This window comes from Equus quagga, chromosome 18 (genome assembly GCF_021613505.1).
Source record: "Equus quagga isolate Etosha38 chromosome 18, UCLA_HA_Equagga_1.0, whole genome shotgun sequence".
Classification (NCBI taxonomy): domain Eukaryota; kingdom Metazoa; phylum Chordata; class Mammalia; order Perissodactyla; family Equidae; genus Equus; species Equus quagga.
The window spans coordinates 26,692,919-26,708,629 of NC_060284.1; the positions used below are offsets into that span (position 1 = coordinate 26,692,919).

Below are 15,711 nucleotides of genomic sequence, written 5' to 3' on the forward strand. Positions count from 1 at the left end.
CTGCGGAACTCAGCCTGGCACTGCCACCAAACCAACCAGGCTGCCTGCAGTGAGGAATCAGCTACCACCGAAAGGGCTTATTAAATCATGACGCTGCAATTATTCCAGCAAAATTCAGCACATCTGAATAGTCTCAGGAGGCCAGCCAGCCAGCAAGCCCCAGGCCATTGAAAAAATCTTTTACGGAGCTACATCTACCAGACCTCTAGCAGACTATTTGGTACAATATACAGTAAAACATTTGATTTACATGTTTGTTTATATTCACAGGGATTCTGCAAATACATGAATTCAGAATAAACCCTCCAGCAACAGACTATTGTGTTAATTACACTTAAGCCCATTTTTTTATTCCTTTCACTGACTTCCAATAGAAAATTATTTCTCTGGTGGCATGGGGGGAGTCCCTCAAAAGATACATTTCAATTATTCAACTCATATTATTTGGTAAGGAAAGGGCTCAGCAGCCCAAGCAGCTCATCTCTTGGCATAAATCAGCATCCAATGGAGGTACCACAATGTGGGACAGCAAGTATAAGAAAAGGATTCAACAGCCCAGCCATGTGAAACATGAGGAATTAAAACCCTTCAATGGCTGCCCACTAGACGTTGCCTACTTAGTCCGACCTCACCCTCTGCATGCTCCACCACACTCCCCTCAATTCAGTCCCACAAAAGGAAGAAGCCTTTGCTTCCAGAAGTGATGTTCACTGTGTTACAATTCAGTGACGCTCCACTGTCCCCCTAACATAGCCCCTTTCCAACATCTTAGGTCTCAGCGTAAGCATTACTCCTTTAAGCAAGCTTTCTATGATTCCCTTGGACAAAGTTAAAAACTTGGACACCTGGAATGCAGTGCAATTCAACCCTGCAGGTAAATCTTCATGTAACTATTTCCTTCCAGGTATGGCTCTCGCACTCATCTGTTCACTCTAGAAAGAGAGATGAGTGTACCTAGCTCACGACTTGGCACATAGTAAGGATCCGATATAGGCACCATAATGGATAGCAAGTATAAAATTCTATTGTATACATTACAATTAAAAGTAGTGTGGAAGGCTGGTGAATTATCACAACATTTCTCAATAACAAATGATAAACCAACAAATAAGAGTTGTATATCTGAAAGAACCTGTACCCCAGGCAGTCTCAAAGTAAGAGGAGAGGCTGGAGTTCTGGCATTAACATGTTTTTTTTTTGTTGTTTTTTGTTTTGTTTTGTTTTTGTTTTTAAAGATTTTATTTTTTCCTTTTTCTCCCCAAAGCCCCCCGGTACATGTGTATTCTTCGTTGTGGGTTCTTCTAGTTGTGGCATGTGGGACGCTGCCTCAGCGTGGTCTGATGAGCAGTGCCATGTCCGCGCCCAGGATTCGAACTAACGAAACACTGGGCCGCCTGCAGCAGAGTGCGCGAACTTAACCACTCGGCCACGGGGCCAGCCCCAAGCATTAACATGTTTTATAAGCTCAGACAAGTCACACTTCATTCTGGGCTTTAATTTCTTCATCTCTAATATGAGGAGATTAAAGAGAAAATCTTTTATTCTATACCTTAATTATAACTGTCATTATATGGTATATGGACCAATAACTAATCCTGACTCCCTCCCATGAGACTTAAACACACTTGTGGAAATTTGAAATATATGATCATACAATGGCTACCAGGAATGACTTAAAACTGGAAAGTATTATCTAAAAAAACACTCAACTTGACAACATAAGTGCAAATAAAATACTAACGCTATATTCGCCATTTTTAATATAACTTATATAAACAAAAAATATTTAAGTGAATTATCTTCCAAGCAATGTAAGCATATACATAACCTGAATTTTATCAGATCTGCCCATGTTATCAAAACTGCCGTTTTTATTCTATTCTTCAAACTCCATGAACTCTACTCAGTCCCCTCACCTCATTCCAAAAGCCCCTTCTGATTGATCCCATCCCACTGTGAACACTCCGTCTCCTCAAAATGCGTGTATAATTTGTTCCATGTTATCTTCCACTCAGAGCCAACTCAGAATGTTAGAAATAGATAACATCTATTCCAACCCTTTAATTTTACAGATTAACAAACCAAGAATTAGAAAGGCTCAATGAGTGGCCCACGGTTACACAGCTAGTTAGCAGCACAGCCAAGACTTGTCCGCATGCTGCTTTGTAATTACTCTGTGCTCGTTCATGTGTTTACACTTCATTCCCCTTCCTATTACAGGCTAACATCCTGCTTTCTTCTGACCCCACAAAACATCTCAGCTACCATCTATTGAGCGCTTACTGTGTTTTTCACAAGTTCTCATTTCAGCCTCTCAACAACCCAAGGAGATGGATGTCCTTTACTCCACTCTACAGTGAGAAAAGTGAAGCTTCACAATGCTAGACAAGCCCAAGATGGCCAGCTAATAAGTCCTGGCACCAGGATACGAGCCCTGGTCTGTCTGCCTCCACGGCCCATGCTCTAAACACTACCAACAGGAGCCCCTCCACTGCAGAGTCATCTGCTGGTAGTGGGTGGGCTGATTAGATCTGACATTAGGGATAAGTTATTTTGTTTTGAAACCAGGGAAGCAAGGCTCAATCAGCAGTCTCATTTTACTTCATTCATTCACTCAGCAAACATTTACTAGCACCTACCATGCACCTTGTACTGTGTAGGGAGCTGGGGACACAGCAGTGAACTAAACATGACACTGTTTGCAAGGAGTTTACCTCCTAATGGGAGAGACAGACAACAAACAGATAATGCGTCAAGTGGTGGTTTAAATCCTATGAGAGAAAAATAAAGCAGATTAAGCAGAGAGAGTGATGAGAGAAAGGAAGTTATTTAAGATGGGATGGTCACAGAAGGTGTGATATTGTGATTTATAGTAAGAAATACATATTTGGTGTTCATCCCCATTTCTGGTACAAAGCTCCTAAAACCCTTGGAACTTCTTCAGTGATCAGAGGTCAATGTGTCTTTTGTTATATTAGTAAAGTGACTTGTGGACCCCACCCAAGGATGGGGCTGGTGGCCAGGAGAGCTCACCATGTGACTAGAGGTTGGAACTTTCAGTCCCACCTCGCCCATCTCTAAGGGGCTAGAGGGTGAATCAATCTCCAAGGGCCAGTGATTTAATCAACCACGTGTATGCAATGAAGCCTCCATAACAACACAAAAGGCTGGCGTTCAGAGAGCTTCCAGGTTGAACAGGTGGAGATGTGGGGAGAGTGGCATCCTGGCAGCGGGCATGGAAGCTCCACAGCCTTCCCCCACACCTTGCCCTATGCATCTCTTCCATCCCGCTGTTCCTGACTTATACCCTTTTACAATAAACCGGGAAGCTAATAAATAAACTGTTTCTTTGAGTTCTGTGAGCCTCTCTAGCAAGATAATTGAACCCAAGGCAGGGGGTGTTGGAACCTCCAATCTGTAGCTGGTCGGTCAGAAGCACAGGTGACAACCTGGGCTTGCAACTGGCATCTGAAGTAGAGGGAAGTCTTGTGGGACTGAGCCCTGAAACTGTGGAATCTAATGCTCTCTCTCTCTGGGGAGACAGTAAATAGTGTCAGAATTGATTTGAATTCTCATATACCCTGCGGGTGCCCGAGAATTGCTTGGTGGTGTGAGGGGAAGACCATCTCACACACACAGTGGAATCAGTGAAGGCCTCTTAGATGAAGTAACATTTGAGAACAGAGGTGAGAGACAGATCTATGACAGTATCTGAAGGAAAAGCATCCCAGGCAGTAAGGTGAGCAAGTGCAAAGGCCCTGCAGTGAGAGCACACTTGGTGTGCTGTAGGAGTATAGTAGAGTGGAAAGTGTGGGAACTCCTCCAATTTACCTGAGTTCAAATCCCTGCCTGGCCTCTTCCTAGAGGTGTAACTGTGGGCAATGTACTAAACACCTCCATACCTCATCTGTAAGGTAGAGATAATCATTCTATTTCCCTAACGTGGTTGTTATGAGGATTAAGTCAATTAATAACATGTAAAGCACTTTATATCTAGTATGTTCTTAGAGTTCAGGAAACGGTAGCTACGATTTTCAGCTACAATGGATAACAGCTCCATTTAAGACAATCTATTTTCAGTTGGATAGTTTTAAACCCCAAGGTTAAATTATGCTGCTGGCTTTGCACATGGCCAATAACTTCCGCGTAAGCCTTTGACTTCCATGGCTGGGCTTCCTGTCCTGACCAGGAGTGCTCTGGAGGAACCACACTGATGTTATCACAAAAAGAGCAGGAGGCAAATCACTCTAACATCACTGCTAAGCTAATATAAATTAGCTCTTCGTTCAACATAACCCCGACCCCCAAGAAGCAGAAGCTTCTTCAGAAGTGTAATTTACTGCCCTGTGGATTTAAGTCATTGGTTTCCTAGGACCAGATTCCAGTCTTGACACCTCACTGACAGAAGCAAGTGGTAATTTCAATTGCAACCCTGTCTTGAGAAGAGTTAAAAGCTCTCTTCAAAATTAGGACTGTAATTTAATTTTAAAAAATCCTTTCTCCAATGTCCTTTTTATCTAAACTTAACATTTCTTTTCAAAGAGATTAGAACATCAAAGCAAAACTCAAGAGTCATCTGACCCGGCCGTCTCCACACTGTTCCTTAGAACACAGCCCCAAAGCAACTCTAGAAGATACAGCGAGCAGCACTCCGGATGGGCCCGGAGCCAAGGGAAGATGTCAGGGTGACAAGAAAATTCTGCTCCTCTGCCCCATACCCTCTCCCCCAGCTCTTTTCTTTAATGCTGTGTTTGCTTTTCATCTTTGTAGCCCAATGGGTTAAAGGGTAAACCGCAAGCAGAGAGAAACCACAGCAAGCCCAAGCCTGTCAGAGGTAAAATGGGAGCCTTCCCAAACCACTTGTAAGGCTGGGGAGAGCCCACGGTTGCTGCTTCGAGTCAGACAATGAAAAAGAGGTCAGTGTTCCAGTCTGACAGGTCTTGAATGAGGATTTTTAAAAATCAGATTCTCCTTCCTCCAGACGGACCTGATGGTGTTCCCTTTTTAATGCCATAAGTGTACATTCAACTGGAGTTATAAGAAATCCACAAAGTCTTGTTTCTTTTCAGTTATTTATTCATCCAACAAATATTTATCAAGTGCCTGTTCAGCGCTAGGACTGTTCTAGGTGTGAGGATTCAACAGGGAACAAAACAAAAAAATCCCTGCCCTCATGGAGCTTACATTCTAGTCAGGGGACACAGGCTATAAACAAGATGCATAATTCTACGAGATAGAGATAAATACTAAGAAAACAAAGCAGAGAAGAGGAAAAGGACGTATTTGGGGGTCTTTGGTTTGGTGTGTTTCTTTGAGTAAGAACCTACAGGAAGTGAATTCTGTAGATATTTGGGAGAAAAACATTCTAAGAAAAGACAATAGCACGTGCAAAGGCCCTGAGACAGAGCACGTGTGGCAGGCTCAAGGAACAGCAAGCAGGTCAAGCAGCTGGAGCAGAGTGAGCAAGCCAAAGAGTCGAGGAGTGAGGTCAAAGAGGTAACAGGCAAGGGAGTCAGCGGCTGGTTGTACGGCTTCACAGATCATTGTCAGGAGTTTGGTTTTTACTCTGAAAAAGACAGGAACGGTAGAGTGTTTTAAGCAGAGGAATGACAGGATCTGACTTAGGTTTTATCAAGGGCATTCTGGCTACTGGGTGGAGAATATCGCAAAGGGGCAGACAGAAGAACTACTCTCTGCCGTGTGATCTTGGACAGGTCACCTAACCTCTCTGTACCGAGTTATTCTCATCATTAGGAGGACTTAAAGAGGATCACTTCTAAGCCCCACTCTAGCCCTAAACTCTATGATTCTGAATTGATTTCCTTTGTCCTTTCTACAGGTATAATATATATCAACTGTAAGCTTGATCTTTCCTCAAGGCTTTCACTGAAGTGGAACTGAGTTGAAGAATTTAATTTGACAAGAGATATTTCATGCCAACTCCACGCCGCACACCCAGAACACAAAGATGATAAGACACAATCCCGCTCTAGGGAAGTCCACAATCTGGCAGAGAAAGAAAATAAGTTCTCAAGAGGCAGCAGGAGAAGTGCCATAAGAGAAATTAAGGGAAGAAGCAATCTGACAGGAGAAGCCTCACCAGAGAAGCTGACAATGGAGACAGGCTGGACAAGTAAGGAGAAGACCACCAGAGAAGAGGGGGAGGGGCAAGTACAAAAGGAACAGGGTATGAGAGCACAGGCATGCTTTGGAAACCTCAGGAGTCTGGGTATAGTGTGGTTCATGGAGGAAACAGAGGGAAAATAGCTGAAAAAGCAGGCTGAGCTACACTGCTGATAACCAGACACCCCATGCCAAGGATAATGGAACAGCAGAGACTTTGAAAATGCAAGAAATGAAAACACAGATCTATGTTCTACAAGGTACCAACCAAAATTAATGAATAAGTGGAGACAGATGCTGAAGCCAGGAGAACCAACTAGAAGATGCCTGCAATAGTCCAGGTGAGATGATGAGTTGGAAATGGAGAAGAAAATGCCAATTGAGAGCTGCTAACAGTAAGCCACAGTGGGATCTGTGATTCAGCTCGAGGAAAAAACCAGAAGGAAGTTAAGTATGCCTGAGGCTCCTCGCTTGATAACTGGTGCCATTTACTGACATGGGAAATAAAGGAGTTGAGACTGGGGACCAGAGAAATAGTATATTGGGTTTTGGACTTAGTTTTCACAGAAATACCTACAGAACAACCAGGTGGCCACTGGAAATAAGGGTATGAAATATAAAACTGGGAGTTACTGCCATAGACGAGACCACTGAGGCATGGAAATACGAGTAACTAAACGTGGACTGAGAAGAGAAGGGAAAATGGGACCTGGGAGAATGCCAGCACATGCACTGAAGAGAGATCCAGAAGGTAAGGGGAAAACCAGAAGTAGTTCCACGGAAACCAAGATGATAACACGTGGGAAAAGAGGAGAGTGAAGGAGCAAACATATCAGAGAGGTCAGCAAAGATGCTGACTTTTGAACAGGAGCCCGGAATTTTGCACTTTGCACCTTTTCTAGCACCCTGTCATGGTGTGGTGGGCGTGGGAGCCCACCAGCCGCAGGGCAAGAAGTTAATGGGAGGTGAGAAAAAAAAGAGCCAAGAGCTAAATACCACTCGCCCTGACAGGCTCTGTGTTATCAAAGATTCTGTACCATCAGGAAAGTTTTATTCAACACACTGTGGAGGTGTAAGGTGTGAGAAACAGGAACTAATCTGCTGGTGGTGATCTGCTGATGGTGGAAAGGAGATTTCTTAGTTAACACCTGGGTCTCGTGGGACCACTAATCCTGAAACTAGCAGCCGGCATTCAGAAAGGCCAGTTGCTTCTGCTAAGTGCTGAGGACAATAGTCACATGCACTCATCCAACTTCCAGTTAGGCTTCTCACCTCCATATTCTTCTCACACTAGCATCCCTAGTCTTTCTCTCTTAGCAGAATAACGCTAAGCAGCAGGGACTACATTTCTGCTCAAAGCATGGTAAAAAGTATAACAAAAAAACATAGCACCAACAACCTGGCCTGACCCTGGGAGCCCATAAGGCGGCACCTTCACACAGGAAAAGGCTTTAACAAAAACACCAGCCGGGACCCAGAACACTGGGACCAAACCCCTTAGTGTCAGCAGAAGCTGCCTGTTCTTCTGTCTGCTTTCTGAGAAGCAAAAAACGAGCTGAAGGAGGAGAGTCTTTAATCCCAAAATTATTCTTAATTTCCAATATAGAACGCTTAGAAAAATTTGAAAGCCAACAGAAAAACTAACAGACTTTTTTAAATGTGCATCTACAGTCCTTTCTCCTTTACCCTCTACAAAAAACAATCCAACCCCCAAATGATCATTTTTCTTGGCTTAATTTCCCTATTTTTGTGATATATAATTGGAAACAGATTGCTTTTTCCTGGCTTCAGAGAACAGGATCTTCAGGGTTCTAAGAGCTGCCAATTACAGAATCTCAACCTTAGCAAAATTTCTTTTGCAAACCTCTTACCTATATACCTACTTGAAATGTAATGCCAAAGAAAATATTTAAATCCCTTATTATTACGCAAAAGTGAATTTTCTCCTAACACATCAGACACTCCCCTCCCCTTTCCCAACCTCCCTAACCAGTTAAACTAAGTGGATTCCTGCTTTGTGTTCAGCTCTCTCCCATTCGATTATCAAAAGCCCTACCCAGCAAGGTATCTATATGGGATACTTTCTGGAACTATTTTTAAGAATCTAGTAGAACTGGTTCTATAGGAAACCTCCTTATTAGCCCACACACTGGATGAAATTAAAACCTGGAATATCTCAGAAAGCAACCACTCTAATAATAAAAATGCCACAAACTGAAAAAGGCATAAATACGAAAAAATGTGAAATATATCAAGTAGGTCATCCTTCCCCTGGTTCCTGCGTCAAAAACATGTTGCATCCAATGGCTGTGCAGCAACGGGAATGGAGAATGTGATGGATTCAAAACAAAAAGACAGGTGTGTCTTCACAAAATTTGTTGTTAGCCTAAGTATTTTTCATGATTCAGATGGTGTATCATGAATACAAGTAAAATCTCTATAAAAACAGAAAAATAAGAAAACTAAGAGGAATGTCGGCTCAGAAAGGCTTTTTTCTCTAAAAAAGAGAGAGACCAGCAATAGTAAACATAGCCATTTAGAAGATCAGAAACTTCTCCCACACACATAGGGGAGACCTTACACTGCAATGATGCAAAATGTATGTAATGAGTCAAGGGTACTTTCCCTCAAAGTTAGATGCAATTTGACAACCAATTGCACAAAGTTTAATATAACAAAATGAGACATTTATTCTTTACGGACAGTCAGAAGAGAATTTTGTGTTGAATATGCTTTGTTTTAAAGAAAAAACCAGAAAAGAGATAACTCATAACAACACAGGGTGTATCACACAAAAGTACTTCAGGGACCACACAAACACAAGGCTTTGAGATTAGAGTCTAAGTATTTGACCTCAAATAACCTTCCAAGGATGAAAAAAAAAAAGCCACATTCTGCTCCAGCAATCATCATAGTTAATTATGAAATGAAATTTGCAAATAGCCACCCGTGTATTTTTGCATCTAATGACCAATTTCATACTGTCAAAACACATAAATCACTAAAAACGCTAACAGAATGATACTCCCAAAAAGGAATCTTTTCCCACACCAAACTGAATTAAGTACTCATCCAGTTTCCACTAATAAGAGTATAATAAGAATAAAACAAGAAATCCACAGCTCTGCTAGACCCTCCACCTGGTCCACTTGGCTTTCTTACCCGCCAATGGTGGTTAGTCATCAGGCCCGTAAAACCGCAGACCTTCTCCCAGGGCAATCTGATCAACAGGGGAGCTCGGGGACTATTATCTGTAAAAACTGTTTTCTGAAGATCATTTTTTCAAGGACTAATCAACTTAAATGTGTTTTTACAAATGGCCCATCTGCAACTTCACACAAAAACCTGACCTTCAGGCTGTACCATGGAAATGGATTATGTGCTCAGAAGGATGGATGGACAGGTGCTTCTTCTGCAAACAGCATCCAACTCTGACCTCCTTTCCTCCAGAGTCCAGTATCTAAGAGGCAGGGAGAGTATATGCTTCTGCATTTCCATCCTTTTTCTTAAAGTGAAGATAGAGCTAACATTTCAGACTTAATTCCAAATTATTACTGTGGCAACAATTTAACATTAAACGCTAAAAATGAACTTTGCCAGGCTCTACTATCACTCAGTCCTCTTCCCAGACCTGAAGAAGCCTTCAGCACAAACACCAGACAAAAACTTTTTTCCTACAATTATCTTTTTCTTTTTTCTTTTTTTTTTCTTGAGGAAGGTTAGCCCTGAGCTAACTACTGCCAATCCTCCTATTTTTGCTGAGGAAGACTGGCCCTGAGCTAACATCCATGCCCATCTTCCTCTACTTTATACGTGGGACACCTGCCACAGCATGGCTTTTGCCAAGTGGTGCCATGTCGGCACCAGAGAAGCGGAACACGTGAACTTAACCCCAGTGCCACTGGGCCAGCCCCCTACAATTATCTTACAGCAGGAGATATCAGGAAGGCCTGAGGGCATGGGTGCAGACCTTCAGGAATCATCTCAATTTTAAATATGGTCTCCACCCCTTGTGAGTATACCCATAGTTGCAGCCTGTTACATCTTGATGTTTGGCTCGGAAAACTGAAAAATAAAAAACGTAGAACAAGATCCAAATGAGAGTGGCCTCATGCAGAATTTTTATGAATGTTGCTTCAAATACTAAATATTGCACACATCTTGGTTAAGAGATAAAAAATCATTATTCTGTGGGGGGAAGGCACAGAGGGGGAAGTGGTGTACCCACAACATGACTAACAAAAATGTACAACTGAAATCTCACAAGGTTGTAATCTATCATAACATTAATAAAAAATAAAAAAAAAATCATTATTCTCTAAGAGAAGGAAGAATGCTCAGAAATCTGTGCTAAATCTTAAGCAAAGACTTTGCACGAGAGGAAAATCAAGCTCAATGTCAGTTAACAAGCAAATGTGTTATTTCAAAAAATAGAAAACAAGAAATCTAGAAATGGACAGAGCCCAGGAAATGGACCCAAATCCTTTTTTGTAAAGCCCTTCCAAGCAGTGTTGATGTATTTCAGCTTAACTAGAAACCAAACAAATTAGCAATAGCTTGTCTTTTACGAAATGCTACAAAAAGACAATACTATCATTCTAAGTGTTACTCTGAAGATACAGAACCAGAGAAATCACTGCCATGGATCTTGGTGCGGTCATTTTCTCCCAAAGCCACCAACGCCCTGGATTCACTCTTTTATATTCCAAACTGTCCATGTTCCTAGAGGCAACAGGAGATTGCCTTTAAGTTAAAGACCCCTAAAAACATTTATCTAACTTGAGTTATGCAAGGGTCAAAAAGTAGTTAACATTTTTTAAGTTTCAAAATTTCAAAAGAAGTTTAAAAACATAAGAAAAATGCTCCAGTGGACAGACTGAAACAGCAATAAAATCATTATAAAAATAACTGTTAAGAGTAAAGAAAAAGAAAAAAATAGAAACTGTCCTCATTAACTAATGAATCTGACAATTATAATTAGTTTCTGTCTAACAGCAATGAAAAAAGAAAAAAATACATTTCAAAATGGATTATCAAGAACAGGGGTAATTCAAAATGACCACACAGCAAATATTCCAGGAAAAATACTGTAGCAATATAATACTTACCAGTCCTCCTCTAAATTCCAACTGTTCTGTTAAGCTTAAAAGGTAAAGTCACAATTTTCCACAGATTGATGATCCCAGGAAATGGGTCATCAGTTAGGTACTAAAGAAGTAATCATCTTCTTTGTAGTCAAAGGACAGTTGAGTTCCCTGGATGTTTAGACCCTCAGAAAAGAAAGAGTCACCTGACTTTTACAAGATACAACCAAGTTTGCATGCAAACAGGAAAGATTAATTCCTTTGAGTCTTAAAAAAGAATGGAACAATACTTTCCTTTAAGCAAACCAATTTTGTCAATCTATAAAGGCTTTCCATGACAAAGCCCTAGGAAGCCTTAAGGCATCTTGGCCCCCTGCTATCAGAGGGCTGAGGGAGGACAGCGAATTTGCCAAACTCCAAGACCAGGAACATAAGCCTATTAGGGAGTTGGGGGTTGATAAATATTTGCTGAATGAGTAAACTAGATGAAAGCATGGAAGACTAAATTAAATGCTAAAGAGCCTAAATGAAATGCTACTCTGAAGTGTAAATGCAATGCTGAGATTTAGAAAGATAGGACTGAATGTGAGGGTTATTTTAAAATAGGATCCACTGGACCTTAACTTGGTAAATGAAATAAAGTTAAGTCCATACTTTCTGACACACAAGAAAGGAAACTGGCCTACAAAACTGCAAAGATTGAAACCTTTTTTAAAAGTCAGTTTAACTGTTTTTCCAAGCGTGTTAATTCTTAAATATTGTTCATATTACATTTACAGGTATGAGTGTCCATAGACACATCACACCTATACCAGACAAAGAGACTTCTGAACCATTAATAAGCTAAAATATAAGCCTCTGAAGAACACACGGGAATAGAAATGCTGTTACTCAGGATAACAATCCCTTATTGTCTTGCACTTGGAAGATGTTAATGAAAAATGATAATGACAGGATTGTGAGTGCATCAACGTCCCTGAGAACAAAGTCACTATATCCAGTTTTCTATAAAAGACAAATGATGGTCATTACAATAGGATTCACAGTGCATCTCTCCGGACTCCCAGTTCTCCTAGATAATTTGAAATATTACTCAAAGCACACAAAATCATTTTACATACACTTCTTAAGGAAAATAAATGGAAAAACCCCACATATGTGTGCATTTAATATCTGTCCAGCCACCAGAGAGTTCTTGACATACATCCAACATACAGGCCCAGTCCTCAAGTTCATTCTTAATCAGTTGAAACTAAACCCAGTTCTCTACTGTAAATTCAAAAAGCAACCTGATTATTTTGCTAGATAAAGCCACATTTTCCATTTCTGAAATGTATGTTTAATACCCTAAAAACTGGCTTACTTGCCTCACAGACATCAACAGTGTTCTGCTCCCCCTATTGGCTAATATTCAAAATAACAATGAATTCCCCAGGGGCCGCCTTTTGAAGTGCAGGGGTTCAAAAGTAAGTTGGTGATTTTTATATTTAAAAACATGAGCTGGATCAACAGTTGTTAAGCAAAGCTGCCATGTAATGGTCAGATTCCATCAAAACAGGAAAAATTAAAGTGGACGGATGACAAAGACAAACTGAAGGGCTGAAAATATGCTGAAGCCTTGAAACACTAAACAATGCAGAATTAAAGCCAAAAGCAGAGAACACTGAGAAACAGAGCAACATCCTTTAACTGACACAATGGCATGAAATCAATTTCACTTTAATAGCCCTTAAGGGGGTAAGAATTATTTCCCTGCCTCCTGTGCCAACCCCAAGCTGTTTCCTAAGGAAGCCAAGTAATGCTGACCAGCAATGTCTGGAGAATTCATCAAAGAAATTAAGAATTAAGATCTGAATTAATACAAACCACAGTTCTACTTATAATTACTTGGAGCCAGTTTCAGAGGTGCTGTAATTTGGCACTCCCGAAAGGATATCACCTAAATTAATCACAGGTACCTTATCCCTGTTTCAAGAGAGATGTGTTCAACTCACATGGGAAGCTGAACCATGGGAGAAAAACACTCGGAATCTGATGCACTTGCTGCTCTCTGCTGAGTGCCTAAACCAGCTCTGGAGAGAGACGGAACCAACAGAAAGTTCTGTGTACAACCTGGGCAAGGAACTAACCTCTAGGATCTTATCTGTACAATGGGGCTATTAAACTGTGTTTTTACCGCAGAGTTGGTGTGAGGATTCAGTGTCCCTAAGGCATTTAGGAGAGTGTCTGGCACGCAGTTTGGGTTCAATAAACGTTAGCTATTATTATTATTATCACCAGAAAGAAATGGTTAATTCCACACTGAAGTAACTGTTAGCAGCCTAAAGTACCACTTCAGGAAAAATAAAAGGTCTGGACACGTGCTTTGCTACTTGTACAGACTTCTCTTCCTCCCAAACCGCTCACTTACCTTTCTTGGAAGGGAGAAGGAGCTCAGAAAAAAACCTGATGCCCCGTGTCAGTCTGACCCTCCTACCGTCCCTGGCCTCGCCGCTCCTCCCCGGTCGCCGCTGGGCTCCCAACAAGCAGCGCTAAGGGCCGCGCAGCTGCTCGGCGCCAGGCACTGTTCTAGTGCTTTACATAAACTCAATCATTCTATCCTCACAGCAACCTTACGAGGCATGCACTATTATTCCCATTTCGCAACTAAGGAAATGGAGCGATTTTCTTCTGTCAGCTCTTTTTGTAGACACTAAACCCGTAAATTCTACTCTGTCAAGGTAATTCATACTTGACAAGCCGGCTCCCTACACTATGTGACTCTGGAAAGTGGGGCAAATGCCCTAATAAGAAGAAGACTGCAACCAGATTCTCTAGCAACAGTCCACGACTTCGAAGCTTGTTTTAACTACGTGAACATACTAAGAGAGGCCTTCAGAATAAACTGGGTGAGGCGGCTAGGAAGCTCAGGGGGTCGCGCCCTCGGCGGGGACCCCACGCTGCAGCGCCCGGCGCCGCCCGCACAGCCCCCGAGGGCGCGGCCGGCCGGGAGCGCAGCGCACGCTGGTGCGCGAGCGCCGGGACCGCAGCCTCTGCAGCGGCAACTGTGCAAACCCACAACAAACCGTTCCCACCGCCGCTGTCACGCGCCCCGTGGGAAGGGGGCGGCGCGCCCCGCAGGGGTCAGGAGAAACTGCGGAGAGGAAGAGTGAGGGCAGGCGCGGAGGAGACGTCTTCCCCCGCACAGCGCATCGCCCCGAGGCTGCCCCCCGGGGGCGGCCACTCCCCACGCACCGCGGGTCCCGGCTGCTCGGAGCGTAAACACTGTCGGACCGAAGCCGCCCCCGCAAGCCCGGGGGTCCGGGAGGCTGGAGCGACCCCGGCCTTGCAACAGGCACGGAGTCCCGCGCAGCGCCGACAGGCACCGCGCAGCCTGCACAGCCCGCGCCGGGACGGGTGCTGGGCTCGTAGGGGCGTCCGGGCACGGGCTGCAGCGCCGCGGGGTCGGCCGGCACGTACCTCGGAGGCGGTGTGTCAAGCGGAGATCCACCCGCCGCCCGCTGGAGGAAAGCGGAGGAAAGTTTCCCCGCCCAGCGCTCGGCGGCGGCGAGCTCCGGCAGCTGCTGCGCCGCGGCGCAACTACGCCATCCGGACCCGCCGGGGACTTTCACCTCCTGCAGGGAGCTCCGGGAATCGCGCAGGGAAAGTGGCTGGGCACGGGAGCCGCCGACTTCCCTCCCTCACTCACTGGGAAGAGGAAAGCGCCGCTCCGCGTCCCCGAAACCCTCGATTACCCCCATCGGGCCGACCCAGCGCACCCGCTCTGCCTCACACGCGGGCGGGGACGGGCAGGGCGCCACAGCAATCAGCGCGCGGGGGGAAGGGCGCTCCTCCTCCGCGTCCCCACCGAGGGCTCCGGGCCGCCGAGAAACTCCTCCTCCCCCCGCCCGCCTCCTCTCTCCTCCCCCTTTTCCTCCCGGGCCGATGGATGAGCCCCGAGCGCTGCTCGAGCCAGCGTTTCCCTTCGGACCGAGAAAGGAGGGAGAGAAGGAGCGCGCGGAACCGCCGGGCTGCTGCGCGCCCGGGTTGGGGCGGCGGATGGGGATCCCAGTCCTCGGAGAAGAGCGCGGGGGTCGCAGGCGCGGGCTGTAGGGATTCGCTCCTTCAAACGAGGTCCTCTGAACTTTCCAGGGCTCTTTGGAGGAGTGGGATTTTTATTTGGTTCCTTCCGTCTTGCTACAAAAGTTCTAAAATCTTCAGTAATCTGATCACCCCCCTCATGCCCACTCCCTAGCAAAACCCCCCCACGCACACATTTATTCTTTCCCTGGTTGTTTTTCCCACCTCCAGTCCTGCCTGTTATCTCAAGATGCTCTCTGATGGTGGGCTCCCGCGGGGTCTTGCCTCCTCCTCTTTAACAGCTGAGCGTGCATTACCCGGCCGTTCGTCCTGCTCGCTAAATACGTTAATACAAATAAAGGAGCTAGGTCAGCATGACTGGCGTTACCCTATGGTAACGCCTACGGTTGGCGCGATATAAACGAAGGTGTTGGTGGCCGTGCGA

At 44.2% G+C, this 15,711-nt stretch overlaps 1 protein-coding gene across 2 annotated transcripts in view; it reads right to left on the reverse strand.

Annotated features, from left to right (window-relative positions):
* The window catches only part of TGFBR3 (transforming growth factor beta receptor 3), a 187,212-nt gene extending 172,204 nt beyond the window's left edge, over window positions 1-15,008 (reverse strand). The window contains exon 1 of one of the 2 annotated variants that reach the window (XM_046645291.1): window positions 14,667-15,008. The gene's annotated coding sequence lies outside the window, so the exon portion shown is untranslated. The remainder of the gene's footprint in view (window positions 1-14,666) is intronic. The other variant, XM_046645290.1, reaches the window with a different exon arrangement.
* Between the last annotated feature and the right edge of the window lie 703 nt (window positions 15,009-15,711).